The sequence below is a fragment of the Hemitrygon akajei genome, chromosome 8, assembly GCF_048418815.1.
Source record: "Hemitrygon akajei chromosome 8, sHemAka1.3, whole genome shotgun sequence".
In the NCBI taxonomy this organism is placed as follows: Eukaryota; Metazoa; Chordata; class Chondrichthyes; order Myliobatiformes; family Dasyatidae; genus Hemitrygon; species Hemitrygon akajei.
Window position 1 is genome coordinate 116,379,998 of NC_133131.1, and position 16,659 is coordinate 116,396,656.

The window sequence follows — 16,659 nt, forward strand, 5'->3', positions numbered from 1 at the left end:
CGGTAATCTGCATGAAGATGCTAGATACGCATACATAAAAAGGTATACACGTGTTTATCTTTGCGTTCACTTATTATAATGTGTGTGCAGGTGTGTGAGATTAAAATGTACATTTTTAAAAGTCACGTTTGCAGCATTTTTTCGGGCTGCTCTAACTGTTTGCATGTACTCGGGTACAATTCCCCTGTTACTCTTTTTCTTTAAATGACAAGACATGATGGTTTGAACCATAAGACTTATATCCACGGCTGTTATCTTTGATCCGCTGACTAATGTGTTTGCTCTGTGACAGTCTTGCCCATTTTTCCCTCCCATCCTAAGAAGGAATACTTTGCGACCTTTCACTAATGCATGGCAAAATTCACCCAGCCAGGCAGACATATTTAAGTTGAAGCTGATATTTAAACTTGCAACCATTTGACTTGCACCCTGTAATTACATTTTAAGCTCTTTTTTTCGTACTGCGTATATTTACCCATGTCAGATAAATACCCTATAAATGAGAGGTGGAATCAACTTCTGTGAAAACAACTTTTATTGCATAAAGTACTGACCTATGGAAAAATCTAACCGAAATATTAACTGCAATTAAAATACATAGGAGTTAATAAAACTTTAGTTATGACTAAGGACCTACCAACAGTCAGCATTAGTCAACTATGTTAATATTCTATGTTGAATTATGAAGCATAATTTATTTTACAAGATTTTTTAAATCATCTACAATTTACTGGTTTAAACACTGGTAAACAGATGAACAGAGCAGAAAGGGATCATATGTTGCAGCAGGGTGATCATGAATGCTTCTTTAAGTTATATGTATACTGTAATAGATTTCATCATTCATACTGAAGGGAGCAGTGTTGTCAAACAAGAATTTCCTCTAATATGCCCCATTGCCTTAAAACAAGACAGAAAATGGTGCTAATACTCAGTGGGTCAGGGCTCACCACAGTGCGAGACTGGCTTAATGAATTTTTCCTTATTTTCTAATTTTGTCATGGTATTACATAGATATGCCTAATTAGTCACTGTAAGGTAAACTTTTTAACGACATTAAAGTTAATCAACCAAAATTGTTAACTCTGTCCACAGGTGCTGCTTGACTAGCTGAGTATTTCCAGTGTTTTCTGGTTCATTCCTGATTTTTATTACCTGTAGTATTTGGGTTTTTGTTTTCCAGTACTTTGAGGGTTTCAGAAAAAAATACTCACAAATAAATGTTTTAATGGATAAATAAATGGCATTTACATGGTAGCTTTCCAAAATTAGGACAGACTCGAAATATTCATCAGGACAGTCACCAACTGTGGTGTGAACTTATCCATTAACATTTTAAATTTAGATTTCATGTAACATATTTGCTCTCTGAGCAGATGGTGATTGGCCAGTTGAGCAGTTTTTGTATATGTTTCAAGGTTTCCAGTCTCACAGAGTTTTGCATTTATTTTAGAGCTTTGTTTTAAATGAATAACAAAATTAATTGAAATTACTTGGAATTTGATTTCATTTATATACCTGAATTGCATAAAAACAAATTTAGAGTCATTGAGCAATGCAATGGAGATACAGGCTCTTTGGCCCTATGAATCCATCCCAATTTTCTTCATTCAGCCAAGATACTTTTAAGCCCTACCCCGTATGTGTACCTATTCATGTGCTTCTTAAATGATAGTATCGTACTTGTCTCAACCACTTTCTGAAGGGGTTCCCAACCTGGGGTTCCTGGACCCTTTGCTTAATAGATTTGGTTCATGGCTTAATAAATGTTGGGAACCCCTGCTAGAAACTCATTCCATATACTCAGCATCCTCTGTGTGGAAAAAGTTGTCTTAAGCTCCTTTTTAAATCTTCTCACAAAATTTATTTCTCTTAGTTTTGGGCCCCCCTATCCAGGGAAGAGATTGCCTTATTTAAACCCCTCATGGTTTCTGAAGACCTGGTCTGGCCATCCTCTCCCTATAACCCAGTCCCTTGGGTCCTGGCAACATCTTTGTAAATCTTCCCTGAATTTTTTTTCCCCCCAGTTTTATCTTGTCTTTCCCATAACAGGGTTACCAAGAGCAGAAATCCTTAATATTGTTTCAGGTGGTTTTACTATCAAGAAGACCTTAGGATGAAAGCTTTTTGGTAACAGCTCTTCCTTTATTCTATATCAACATCTTCAAAAAAATTGATTTCTGTATGTTTGGAAATAATGATATGTGGATGGCTGCTGTCAGTTCTAAAAACAGATGTGAGAGTATACTGTATACCATCAAGTTGCAACTTTCCCTCTGTTGTTCTCATCTGTTGTGTAATTTTGTTATTTTACATTAATGTCTGTTTGTAAATTTAGGTAACTTTTTTTACACCATGGAATACTTGCCAGGGTGCAGAATTACCCATGAGGTACATATGAAAGCATTCACAATATAGGGAAATATTCCAGAAGTGGAACTGTGAACAATGAAATCATGAATAAACTGTGTAAGTGAGAGCCACACAAGGAATAAGTTGACACATACTTAATATTCAATTTGCAACTTATTAAGACCATTAATGAGCACTATGTACTGACATTTTTAAAAATGTCAATAATTTATTTCAGCTTTAAAATACGGTATTTGCACATTTAGCTATCAAACAAAAGTGAAATAAAATATCAAAGAAAACACTCAGTGGCTATGGGATTTCATGAGGCAAGTAACCCTTGTGTTAGGTTAATTGATGATCTTTAATCCCTTGGGGGCTACTTACGGGACATAAATTAGGATGTGTTTAATTACAAACCAGGAGTTAAATGTGGGAAAAATTGGCACTCTCTGACCAACTTAATCTATATGGGGAAGAAACAGAGAGGGAGTCATTACACCTGACAGACAGAAAACTAGGTATTTACAAAGAGACAAAACACCATTTAGTGGAGACAGGAAATAATTACACATAAACATGACATGCCTCGGGCCTGATATAACATACAATCCAACTTGCAGAATGGGCTTCAGCCAAATGGATTTTTTAACCCCTAACATTCTGGAAAGTCTCATTACAACTCATTGCAGCCAAAATATCTAGAAACCTTCGACTGGATACCTACATCATGCATTTAGTTTTTAAAAATCACACATAAGCCTCATGAATAAATTTAAATATTTTTCAAGATCCAAGATTGTTCAATGTCATTTCCAGTACGCAAGTGTAAAGGGGAACCAACAGTGTTACTCCAAAGCCAATGCAGCACAAAATAAACAATAAGGTAAAGAACAGAATTAAAAATACATATAAATATATTTTCTCCAGCTAAATTCACAACTTGCTTTAAAAATATATTTACCAAAATCCAGGAACAACAAATATTTGCAAGTCAATATACATAAAAGAGAAAAAGCATTGATTTCACATGAAATAATTACTGATATTGTTGTTGATGGAATTCTAACAGGTCACGGTGATGGTATCATTTACTACTGGTATTAGAAAAGGTACAGCAAAGATAAAGTTCAGGCTTGCATTAATGATCTACAATATCACAGGTCCTGAAAAGACACCTTATGATTTCAGATATTTAGAGGAATTGTGAAAACTATGAGAAATAGTTGTTCTTATCCTTGGTCTCAGCAGGATAGCTTAGCAGGCTCACTGGGCTCAATTCAGCTCCTATGAATTATAATAATGGAGCTGAAATTGGGATGGGGTAAGAGTATTGAATTAAGGGCAATACTGTGACCGCATTACTCACTATCATTGGTGGACTGTTGAGGAAGCAGTCAGGAGTTAAAGGAGAAGTGGGACCTCGATACGGTGCAATAGCTGAACTGGAGAAAAAAATTGCTAGGGTAGGATAATTTGAACCAGTTGGCCCTGGAGAAGATATCAGAATAAGAGTGCAAATGTTGATGGAAGTGCAGAGGTGGCTAGCATCTTCTCAGATTAGTGGAAATTCTAGGGAAGTTGAGACTGGGAGGCTGTCAGCTGATTATTGAAGAAGTTGAGCTTTGAGGTGATGCGAGTATAGACCTGGATCTCTGAAGAAAATAAAGACAATTCTCTCATCTTATAATAAAGGGGCTTGTTGAAAAAGATACGAAAAATAAGTATCAAAGAATTTAGGTATTAAATTTAGGCAGACAAGCTCAAACGTAATTAGCCATCCCTAATTACCATTACGATGGATGCAATGAGCTAAGTTCTTCAATCACTCAATGCATTCAGGGTTCTTCTGGAATGCCACAGCAATTAAATGCGGATGCTGAAAATTCGAAAACAAATCAGAAAATGCTGGAAGGATTCAGCATGTCAGACAACATCGAGAGACAAAGTTAATGTTTCAATCTGTTGCCTAACATGTGTATGTTATTTTCTGTTTCCACTCTTAAAGTACTGTTGTGTTGGGACAGAGTTGTGGATGAATTGGAAAACCACTTGTAGAGGTGGTGCTGCCATGCATTTCCTGCCCTCGAGATAGAGCTTTGAAACATGCCGTTGAAGATAACTTGGCATGTTATTGCAGTGCATTTTGCAGTAGGATTTATGCAACCTAGTTTTCCTACATCGTGTTGAGCTTCTTGGCTGTTGTTGGATGTGCCTATCAAGGGCAGATGATTTCAACACTATTTAAATAGTTATTAAATTATTGCTTAAGATAGGTGGCATTACTTGGTCAATCTTAAATATTTAAATAGAATATTATTTTGTTACTTTAGTCCACTTTTTCCTGAAAGAGAGTGGTTTTGTTGTAACTGTAGAGTATAGCTACGTTCATTGTTGCTCTCAGAAGAAAAGCACAAGAAGTACGTCTTACAGGTGTCAATAAATTGAGGTAACCAATGGTGTGTACCCTGGCTTATTTTCACCTCTTTAAACTGAGCTCTCTGTCAGTTAGAGCTGTTTGCCTTTCAATCCTGTTTGAGCAGTCAAATTCAAGAAGGACTTTGTCAAATCCAGACTATTCTTTGGACATTCGGACTGCCTATATGGAATAGTCTCAGAAGGAAAACTATTAACACTTGTAAGCACATAACATACATAAATTTGACAAGAAGCTCCTTTGATAACCATATCCTGATATTTTAAGAGACCGAGTATTTTCCCCCTGATCTATAGCTCATTTTCATGTCAAGTAAAATTAATCTTTTTCAGCACACACACTTGATATGCCAAAGATACTATACATATTTTGCAGACTCTAACTTACTTCCATTCATTTTACTGAAGACAATATTAAACTAAAATAATTCTTTTAATGATGTAGATAAGTCAATTCATTCTTTAGTTATTCAAATAAACTAGAAAACATATAGCTCTCATATACAGTACATACTATGTAATTAGCACAAAACTTAACAATAATATGTTTCAAAGCCAGTCTTAATGTGCAGTCTGTACAAAACAAAATTAGTAAACCAAGGTGAAGTGTTTCACTTCTTTAAAAAATCTTTTGATTGCTCCAGCAAGGATTTCTATTCCTGCTGCACTTGTCACAAATTATATGTAGTGATTAAACAGCAAACCCCAAACGAAATGAACATTCAGTCTTCCTTGTTCTTAAAATTAATCATCAGCTCTTTACACAAATCCTAGATAATATGAATAAACAAGGCAATTTGGGCCACCTCAATACATCCATGCAGAAACAGCCAGCATTGCAGATTTTGTTGAAATTTTTCCAGGTTTTTGTTTCCATACGCAGTTTTACAATTCTATATAGCTGGCTAAAAGACTCCATTGAATTTGTCAACGTTTGATCCTACTCTCTCACGCTTCTCTTCTATGTGGACTGTAACAGACTATCCAAGGAAAAGTCTGTCTTAAGTATTAGTAAGTAGATGTTAGTGATCATTACTAAAGTCATATGAATTTAATGGATTTCACTTTCAAATGAGTCACTTTTATTTCTAGAAATATTAAAAATTATGCAAATTTGTAATCCTGGTCAATTATTGCAATTTAATGCAGGTGAAACGGTTTAACGAAAATATTGTTTATGGGGTTGTTGGGGAGGAGGAAAGCTTTAGATTGCATAAAGATACATAGCATCTTTTTACTTGGGCAGAAAGTGGGAGGTGGAATTTAAAGCAGAAAATCATGAGGCCTTGCATTTGGGCAGGTGCAGCTTTTCAGAGGAATAAGGATGGAAATTGATAAATATGGAGAAACAAAAACATTGGAGTGTATGTTCACAGATTCCTATGTGTCGTAGGATGGCTATACAGTACTGTGCAGAAGTCTTAGGCACATATAAATAGGGTGCATAAGACTTTGCTCAGGACTGTATTAACTTTATGTATTGCACTGTAATGCTGCTGCTGCTGCAAAAAGCAAATGAGATATGTGAGTGACAATAAACCTGATTCTGATACGGGTCTCTATTGTGGACTGAGAGTGGGAAGGGGGAAGGGAGAGGTTAAAGAGCAGACATTCTGTAATGATCAATAAACCGATTATTTGAAATCAAATAAACTTGCCTAGTGTCACAGGGCTGGGTGTGTCTGTACCCCCACTACCCCACATTCCTGGCACACCACCTCTGCCACCTGTCCTACACAGTCCTGCGGTACTCCACACTCAACATTCGCAACATCCTTTGTTGACTAACTTGCTTTCTGCTCCATGTTGACAAATACAGTACTCTGCAAAAGTCTTAGGTATCCTAGGTACAAATATGTGTGCGTGTTCCTAAGACGTTTGGACAGTACTGTACAAGGCACAAAGGATACATAAGAACTTAAGATACTTTTGATTTATTAGCCAAAACAAAGAATAAAAGACCAAGTACATTGTGCTAGAATAATGCAATATTTCAAGGCTTAGAATTGTTATATGTAATCATGTTATATGTAAGAGGTAATTACAATGGAGAGGGTGCAGAAGAGATTTATGAGGACTGCAAAAGAATGGTTAGGTGGAGTTATTTTCTTTGAACAGCACAGGCAAATTGGACATATAACTAATTATATGAAACTATGACACCCCCAGACAGAGATAAGAGAGGACCTTATTTCCTTAGCTCAGAGAGGTTAAAAAAGGCATAAATTTAATGAAATTGATAGAAAATCACAGGGGAGGTGAAATTTCTTGTTAATAGGAGGATAATTGTGGTCTGGAACTTAAAGAATTGTAGAGGCAAAAAATATATACCTGATGAATACTCAAAGAGTAATGATATATGGGGCTTCAAATCAGTTGTTGGAAGGGGAAATTAGATTGGTGAGATTGTTTCAACATGCATGGACACATTAAGCTGAATGGACTGCTGTGTGGTAAAATATATGAATCAAGCGCAAAGCTAGTAAATGACTGGAGATGAGGTGAATTTCATACTTTGTTCATATCAACATGGCGGAAAGAATTGTGTGGTGTTAGCTGAGGCATTCTGGAGAACAGGACATCCTCACAAATTAGCGTCAATATGAAGATCAGTAATAGATGGCCAGAAGGAAAATTAAAACATAGTCTATACTATCCACCAAAATCAAGCAGAGAAGCATCTCTCCATTGCAAATGTAAAAATCAGAAATAAAACAAGTGTGTGAGATAGTCAACAGAGCATTTATGGCAGGAGAAACAGCGATGATTCTTCATATTAATAACATTCTATTGCCCTTTCTGTATCTGCTGATTACACTATTTTCTGTTTTTATTTCCTATTGAACCAAAGTATGATTCTTCTGTTTTCCATCCTTGAGAGCAACTACACCCATCTTTGTCTTTAAATAGCATCACCATTGCTGAGTTATACAACATCAAAGTTCTGAGGTTTACTTTGACCAGAAACTCAGCCACATAAATGTCATGCCTACAAAAACCAGGTCAGCACCTGAGTGACCTGTGGCAAATGACTTGCATCATGATATCCCTAAGTCATTCTATCACATTTATAGAAGACTCTCCACTTGCCTAAGCGTATGTAGCAGCAAAAACTCTTAAAAACGCTCAATGCCATCCAAAGCAGGCTGCTTTATTGGCATCCCATCAACCACCCTCCACTACTGGTGCACAGCGACTGCAATCTGTACCATATATCAAATACATTGCAGTTATTCACTGACAGCACTTCCCAAATCCGTGAACTCCCCCATCAGAAAGAAAAGGTCAACAGGTGCTTGGAAATGCCACCACCTGCTCGTTCCCCTCCAAGTCGCACACAATCCTGACTGGAAAATATATTCTCGATCCTTTATCGTTGCTGTGTCTAGATCCTGGAACTTTCTAACTAACAACATTTTGGGAGCACATTCACCAGAAGGACTGCAGCAAATTATGAAGGCAGCTCATCTGAAAAGTAATGTCCAATGGCTGAGAAATGAATTTTTAAAAATGCTCTTTCATATTTATAACATATTTACATTGACCTTTCAATTGCAGAATATGGGAACGTTATGAAATGGAATATCCCTTTGGCTTTATTCTGCCTGTGAGACTTGAGCCACTTTCCAACACTCAGTCCATGGCCTCACAGAGCACAGCATTTCAATTGTTTATCGTGGTAGAGTTTAAATCATTCAAACCATGGAAGTGGACTTTATAGCAGCCCTCATCTGACCTTTGGCGATCTTTTCAGCCTCTGATTACTCAAGCACTCCCTCATAGTTAAGGGAATATTACTTTTCCTCTCATAAACCAATACAACTCAAGTAATCTCTACTAAATCTTCCCTTTGCCTTTTGAATCAAATTCTTCAAGTTTACAGAGAGCATATTAAAATACTGCACCATACACTCTTAAATTTCTGGTTACTATTTTCAACAATACCTTGGTTTGTTTCCACATTGAAGCTGATTTAGCATGGGTGTGCAGATCGGTTATTTGTTGTGATAACATCTCTGGGTCTCTCGGATATGGCAGTAAAGACTACAAACACGTACCCAGTTCCTTAGCATTCCAACCATATTGTAGGTTGTGAAGTGTATGTTATGTATGCAACAGTCCTAAATCTTTATGCTTTGAAGTCCTGATTATCCATTGGGAATCTGGCGTCAATATTCAAAGGCTCAAATCACAAACCTCTTTAGATTCTAGGTGTCAATATGCTTAAATGCTCACTTTTAGCCTATCTATACTTCTTTATTTTAAATTAAAGGCCATATTTGAAAATCAGACAGCTGATAATAATTGGTCATAACCTGGGTGCTACATCAGCATGGATGAACTGAGAGTGATGGATGCTGTAAAAAAAATTAGGAATAATTTTACTTTAATTTATTGTAAATAGAAATTTAAATCCTTGTTATAGATGGCATAACTGATGTAGTTAACATAAAATTAAGCCCATTACCTGTTATCTGAATAAATTCTACTTACAAAAAATTATAGTGAGTTTTGAGGTACCGTTGAGTTTAAACCTGCTTGCAATTTGACAATGGAACCTCACAAATGCCTTCATTTTTAAAAAATTCTTTGATAGAGGTTTAAAACACTTCCACTTCCTACAGAAGTCATGCACTCTATGCCCTTTCTGTTTTGCGTCACCTCACTATTTCATGACACTTGTTTTCCATTTTCTTATACAACCATGCCACGTACTATTGTAGAGCCCTGGTCCAAGTACTGGAGGCCCAGAGGTGGCCTGTACTGGGGTTGGAGTCCTGCCTGGGTATGTGAATGGGTAGATGGGTGGGTGGGAGGGCTAGAAAGGGACCTTTGCTGTCATTATTTTGTTTTGCTGTTGTTCTGCTCAGTATTGTGGGGATGCTGTGTTGCTGCTGGAAGGTGTGGCGGCATTCGTGGGCATTCCCAGTACTTCCTTTTAGGGGTGTTACTTGTTAATGCAAATGATGTGTTTCACTGTACGTGTCAATGCATATGTACATTTGAATATACTGACCAATCTGGGTGAAGAAGTTACCCTTCAGGTTCCAATTAAACTTATTTGTATATCCTTTTCCAATACCACATCCATTCCTTCCTGTCAATTGCCTGTGCCTAATCCAAGAGCACGTTTCTTTCTCATAGTTGCGTCTCCTTTATCAGATGAAAAGCAATTGAATTTTTCTGTCCTTTCTCCTGTAGCACATTACTCCTGCCAAACTACTCCTCCCTGACCCTTCCAGATCCTGTTTTTGACTTTTTCTAAGATTACCCCATCTCAGACACTAAATTTTGATTTTACCGTGTTAGACTTGCTTTCCAGCATTCTGAATCCAAATACAACTAAGTCTTATTTATTTTTATTAATTCATTCTTACTTGTCCCCACTCCTCATTTACTTTATTTGATCCTTTTAAGATTTCACTTCTTGTTTTCACTTCAAATAATGACATATATCTAACCTGTCATTTCTTCTTTGGGGATGCTACAAGACCTGTTGAGTGTTATTCTGTCCTTTTTGTTTTAGCAGATTCAAAATTAAGTTATTGGTGCATTGGTAAAAACTGAACATGGTGCCTGGATAATAGCACATCCATTAGTTGTATTTTAAAGACAAAGTCTAACTGTTCCAATCCCATTCTGAGGATTGTTTCGAAAGTTTGGGCGAGAGGGTCAGCTATCCTTTTATTTATTTACTTATTGAGATACCGCGTGGAATAGGCTCCTGCATTGCTTTGTGGCTTGCTGCCCAGCAACGCCTGACTAACCCTAGGACAATTTACAATGACCAGTTAACCTACTAAGAGGTACTGTACATCTTCGTACTGTGGGAGGAAGCCGGAGCATCTGGAGAAGACCCACGCATTACGTGGGGAGGATGTACAGACTCCTCACAGATGACGTTGGAATTGAAATCTGAACTCCAGTGCCCCCGAGCTGTAATAGTGTTGCGCTGCTACGCAACCGTTTACCCAAAATGTTACCCATTCTCTGGTGGAAATACAGATTCTTTCATACTTTGTCCATTTCCTTTAGTCTGTTACGTTTACTGTTAATTGTCACACTTTTCATTTTCCTTGTTTTCCCACATTTAGGGTCTTTCTTTCCCATCCAATCTATCTTAAGGGCTCATTTTAGTTATTTTTCTCATGTCAGTATCTTGTGACAAATCAGGCTTTAGGACACTCAACACCACAGTCAGCCACTGCGAGGAACAAAATCTGTGTTCATCCCTCACCAGAACAGAATCACTTTACTGTCGTTTTGCCCACATTTTAATTTAATAAATAGAGATTGAAACAGTCTTGAATTATCATTGAATTCCTGGTTCGATTCCTCTGTAGGTTGGTACCTGTAAATATACAGGTGTATTAACATACAGATTCGGATGAAGCATGGGCTACTTGAAGTTTCTTAAACATGATTATCTGCATTCCATCAAATTGTCCTTTGACTGGTGTTGCTGTAATAGTGCTCTGGTATTCTTACCTAAAAGAAATATATAGGACTAGCCACCAAAAGAGCACAATGAGGAGGGACTAAGTAAAGTAGGCCTGTATATTCTGGAGTTTAGAAGAATGAGAGGAGTTCACATTGAAACTTACAACATTCACACAGGACTTTACAGGACAGATGCCTGGTGCTTGTTTCCCAAAGCTGAGGAGCCAAGAACCAGGGATCACAGAAAAAAGGGGTAGGTCATTTATGACGAATGAGAATTTTCTTCATTCAGATGCTGGTAAATCTTTTGAATTCACTACACTGGAAATGGTAGAGGCTTAGTCATTGTGCTTATTCAAAACAAAAATAAGATAGATATCTGGATATTAACAGAATCAAGGGATATGAAAATAGTGGAGGAAGATAGTGCTGAGGCACATGGCATTATCATAAATTGAAGAACAGATTCAAAGTGTTAGAAAGCCAACTTTTTATATTCTTGCTTGTTTACCAGTAATTATGCAGGCCAGCCCAAACAGGAGAGTGACATCTACAGTATACTGTATGCAAAATTTGCAATAATGAATTTGCTGTTTTGTTCATGTCTAAAGGATGAAATTAACAGAGTTACGTGCTTTATCAGCAAAGCCAAAGTACTGGCTTTTGTACTGAAGTACTGATTATGTTGTGCTTCAAGATCTGGGAAATTTTCACCTAAACCCATGGCCTTTAAGCAACCCTGATTAACACATTACCACATAAGAATGAAAGTTGGCAGTGTCTTTCTTAATCCTGTCTTTTACCCAAACAAGACAAAGTAGGATTCAATACCCCAACATCAAAAGCATCCAAATATGTGCAATGTATCACTTTGAGCAATGTGTCTTCCTGAACAATGACTCACCAAGGACAATGTCAAAACATGGGCAATGCTTCATCACAGTCAATCTCTCCTTATGAACAATATTTTACTATAGTGTTTGTTACATTTATAGACAGTGTTTCATGCTCAATCATTTAACATGGATAATTGCTGACCATGATCACTTTTTGCCAAGAGTAATCATTCACCAGAGATAATCTCCCACAATTGAGAATGCATGATATTGCCTCACTAGGGGCAATGTTTTGCTACACACAAAACCTTACCATGAACAATCTCACTTGATGTACAAGCTCACCATGAGCAATCTTTTCTCTGGATGATGTCTTACCATGGACATTTCTTGCAACTGACAATGCATTACTTGGACAATATCTCACCATGAACGAACTCCTATCACAGGTAATACTGCTCCATGGGCAGTGAATCACCCTGAACCATCTTTCACCATAGCCGGTCCTTTACCATGGACAGTGCCTTATTATGAGCAATGTCTCTCACCAAAGACACCATATATCTCCAGGGACAGTTTCATAACACCTCTGCACTGAGACGCTCTGGTGATGGACAAAATCTCACCATGGAGAGTGCCCCACCAAACACAATGTCTTGTCTTGGACATTTTCTGGACATGGACAGTATATTCTTAACAAAACCTCACTGTTGGTTGGTATGAAAAGTTTCTTTCTGTGGACCATGCACCATGGACAAAATTTTACCATAAACAATTCTCAACTGTAGGTGATTTTGCACCATTGGCAGTGTGACTGGACACAGTAACAAATGCTGTGGCAATCTTTTGCCATGAACAATGAGAATCCCTGACTATGAAAATGACACACCAGCAAAGGGAATACAGATTACTAGGCCCATAACCATTCATCTCTGCACCTCTGGAAAAATATTCCTGTTTTCAAGGAGATTCCAATTGCTTGGTTTAAGAACTATGTTTTGTTTTGGGAGTAGGAAAACAAAACAAGGCAAGAGCAAAGCTGCAGCGTCTGGGAACAGAGATTGTGACAACCAGGTCTGTGCAAGAGTGCGGTGGGCCTCGAGGGAGAGATTGCAGTAACCTATGGACAGGAACACCTAAGGTAAGGATCAAGCAAATCAAAGCAGATGAACTAACAGCCAATAAACCTTGCAGGCTGGTTCTAACGTCGATTGCATGGGAACAACAGTTGTCTAAAGGGGAACTGAAATTGATTGGGAAAGAGGAGAAAGTGTCGCTGAATTAATCTTGGAGAACAGCTGTTTACTGGACGTTTCTCTTGGAAAACCAATGAAAAAGATTAGCGAGGCCAGTTTTGTATTATTTTGCATGAATGTAATGATAAATGTTTTGTTCAATTTGAGCGACAGTGTGGCCGTTTCTATGTTTGGAATTCAACACTGGATGAAATGGGATTAGGTATTATTTATACTTTCGATGGGCTAGGTTAGGTAAAATGCTGGATCGATATTTGGTGGTTTTATTTTAAAAGAACACGCGAACAGTATATGACACAACGTTTCGTAAGATAATTTTGGCGCTCAGATCTTAGCGGAGTGCTGACATAAATGAGCACTCCGCCAGACAATGTTTAAAGGTAGCGTCTACCTGTCGGTAAATATAACCTGAAGTATGGCACATCCGAGTTTGAGAACTCAACAAACACAAGGCAGTTAGTTACCTGTTAGACTTTTCACGGCTTCGTTCCTGAGCGATGCATATTTTTATGCACTTGCAATATCGCACATGGTGATCCTGCAGTACGCACTCATGATATCGCAGCAACTACAGAGTATTTCACACGGACTAATGCTATAGACTCAGAGGCGGAATTATAATTTGTCTCTGTTCAAACTCAGTGCCTACATATACAAAGATGATCTAACAAAGGTAAGACAATTAAAGGTTTAGGGTCTGGTTTTAAATTATGTAATCACGTTCGCGAAAGAACATCCCTCACATCAAGTGTTTTCTTCAGGTTAGCCTATTCAAAAGTAAAAGTGCTTACAGCTCGTTTGAACTCGCAATAGCTGAGTACACAATCGTACACACACATTTTCCCAGCTGTACAATCTATTACATTGAAAACGATTTCTCACAGATTAACGTGGTAATTGTCGCTACAAAATCACCCTCACCACAACTCCACGTATAGACAGCCACAAATCACAAGGCGCTCTCCAACAAAGGTAAATAACAAGCTCTGTCGGGTGGACAGGATTGTCGCCGCATTTAAAGTTCCTGCTTTCTCCCTCTACAAAACAAAACGTGCAGCAACAAACCGGGCCGAATGTTCTGCTTTCGAGTCGATCGGTAGGAAAAAATGTGTCCGAAGTCCTGGTACTTCAAGAACTGATCTGCGAAAACTTCTCCCGGATGAGCGTCTTGTGCGGTAGAGTTCACAGGAGATTTTGAAAAAACGATCATATCAGTGCGGAGTAAAGTATGGGACGTGTCTGGTACAGTTTATTAACAGGAAATCAGCCTGGCAAAATATGCAAACACTTCCAGTTGTCGTTATTTGTTGAATGGAGGTGAACCGCAACAGGAAAAAGGCTGACGTTGCCGATCTTTCGGTACAGCTATCCCGAGGCAGGGCCACCTTTTACAAGGTGGGAGAGAAAGGAGAGGGTTATTCTTAACCCCCGGGGCTGTCACCGCCATTCTCCGACCCCGCACTGTTAAATCCCGCAATGATTCAAGTACTATAAACACATCCGCACCAAGCAGAAACCGAAACTAGCGAAGATTGCCTAATATTTTAGGTGGGGCAGACGAGCATCGCGTTATGTGCAAGGGAAATTCGCCCCTCAGATGGAACAAATTGGCGCCCGGCTGGAAATGCATTTAAACAAATAAAAGACAAAGGGTCGCGTTGTTCACACCGTGGTTTAATTTTGAAGTGATCTGTTGCAAAGCGAGTGCATTTCTCATCTGGGCAACACCGGGTTCCTGTAACCTCATAACACGAGTATCAGTTCAAGACCCGAACTTGAAATTGTTAGTTAAGGAATGCGTAAACTGCACACTCAGACCGAGGTGCGATGCAGCAGATCCCACACATGAAAACTGTTAATGTGTTCAACGATATTTTCTCCACTCTTTGCTTATTTTTACTTTCTGTTCCCCCCCCCCCAATGATAATAATCCCTGACAGTATCATTAGTGGAAAAAAATCAAAGAGGGCCAACTGCGTACAGGTAGTAGAGAAGCTCGTTTTAATCTTTACATTCTGCTCAGAAAGTTCTTGAAATCCTGGTTTTGAACACTGACCTCATTGAGGAACCAGTCTGATACGATCAAGTTGTCTTATCAGCGCGTTTGATACATGAACGTCATGTCTCCGTCAATTTCTAAGGCGCTGAATTCCTCTTGAGATCACGCTGGTGAAAGCATTTTATTTGTTTGCATCTCTGCTTCAAAGCATCACAATAAATTCAGATTGCCACCAGGTTTGTTTGAGCATCTGTCTGTCCATTGATCACGCCAACGATTCATAAACCTCGACCCCATTTTTTAATAAAGTGTCCCTTCCATTTTTCCTCATTAAATTATCAGTAGAGATTTCTTATTTAGCTCGGCTTAATAGGAATGCTGAATAAAGTTGGCACATGTACAAGAATAAAAGGCGGTATAAAAGGCTCGAACGATAGTCTGATAGAACTTGTTAGATTTACCATAAACTGTTGAGGTTATTTGTTAATAGCCGGAATATTAATTCCTGGCATGTTAAAGGAAGCGTATTTATTCTCAGCAGGATATGTACTGTTTCATTTGGGAGCGATGGCTTTGTAGCGAAAAGCACAGAAATTAGACGACATTGTGATTTCTGTGCGGTTTAGAAAAATGTTTGGTATTTCATAAGTATGGACAACTAAATCGTGTACAATCTGTGGTTTAAAAACACTTATCAACCTGCAATTATTCATATTAATTCGGGATTATACTTGTATCAAATGAACACCAACTGGAAGGAACTTTACTTTTTTTTTACATTATTCAACCCGGAATATCGGAATCAGAATCAGAGACAAGTTTATTATCTCTGACTAAATGGTGTGAAATTCTTGTCCACCTATCGAAGTACGATACTGCAAGGGTAACAGAGATATGCTATGTAAAAACACTCCATGGACTACTAGATTTACATATTTCTGGAAACAAGATGTGTGGGGATCGATATTTGTGTTTATCATATTTTGTTTTCCTCGGAAGTTTTGCTGTCTTGTTAATCATTGGTGCATAAATGGAGAAATGTATTTTTCACAACATTTTCCTTAAGCTATAATTTGCCTTGTGCGCTGTTGCATTCTATGTCTAGATATGTCCAAATCAAGAAATAGTTACTAATACGCCAATCCACAAAATTTCATTAATAACCTGGCGTATCCCAAGCTTCTTAAATTTTTTTAGAATTTAAAATCATGTTATCCGATTTATGATTCCACTCAAAGCAGTCATATCCTTTTCAAGTATATTCTTCAAAGTGAATGAGTAAAATGGTAGTGAAGTGACCACTACCTTTTGAAGGAATGGCTATTTCAATTATACACTG

General features: G+C 37.9%; 1 protein-coding gene across 5 annotated transcripts in view; it reads right to left on the bottom strand.

Moving 5' to 3' along the window:
* LOC140732179 (DNA-binding protein SATB1-like) overlaps positions 1–14,804 on the bottom strand; it is a 139,721-nt gene extending 124,917 nt beyond the window's left edge. For 3 of the 5 annotated variants that reach the window (XM_073054435.1, XM_073054433.1, XM_073054430.1), the window contains exon 1: positions 14,243–14,804. The gene's annotated coding sequence lies outside the window, so the exon portion shown is untranslated. Of the gene's footprint in view, positions 1–13,785; positions 13,998–14,242 lie in introns of those variants that run through there. The other 2 variants (XM_073054432.1, XM_073054434.1) reach the window with 2 other exon arrangements.
* Positions 14,805–16,659: the final 1,855 nt, after the last annotated feature.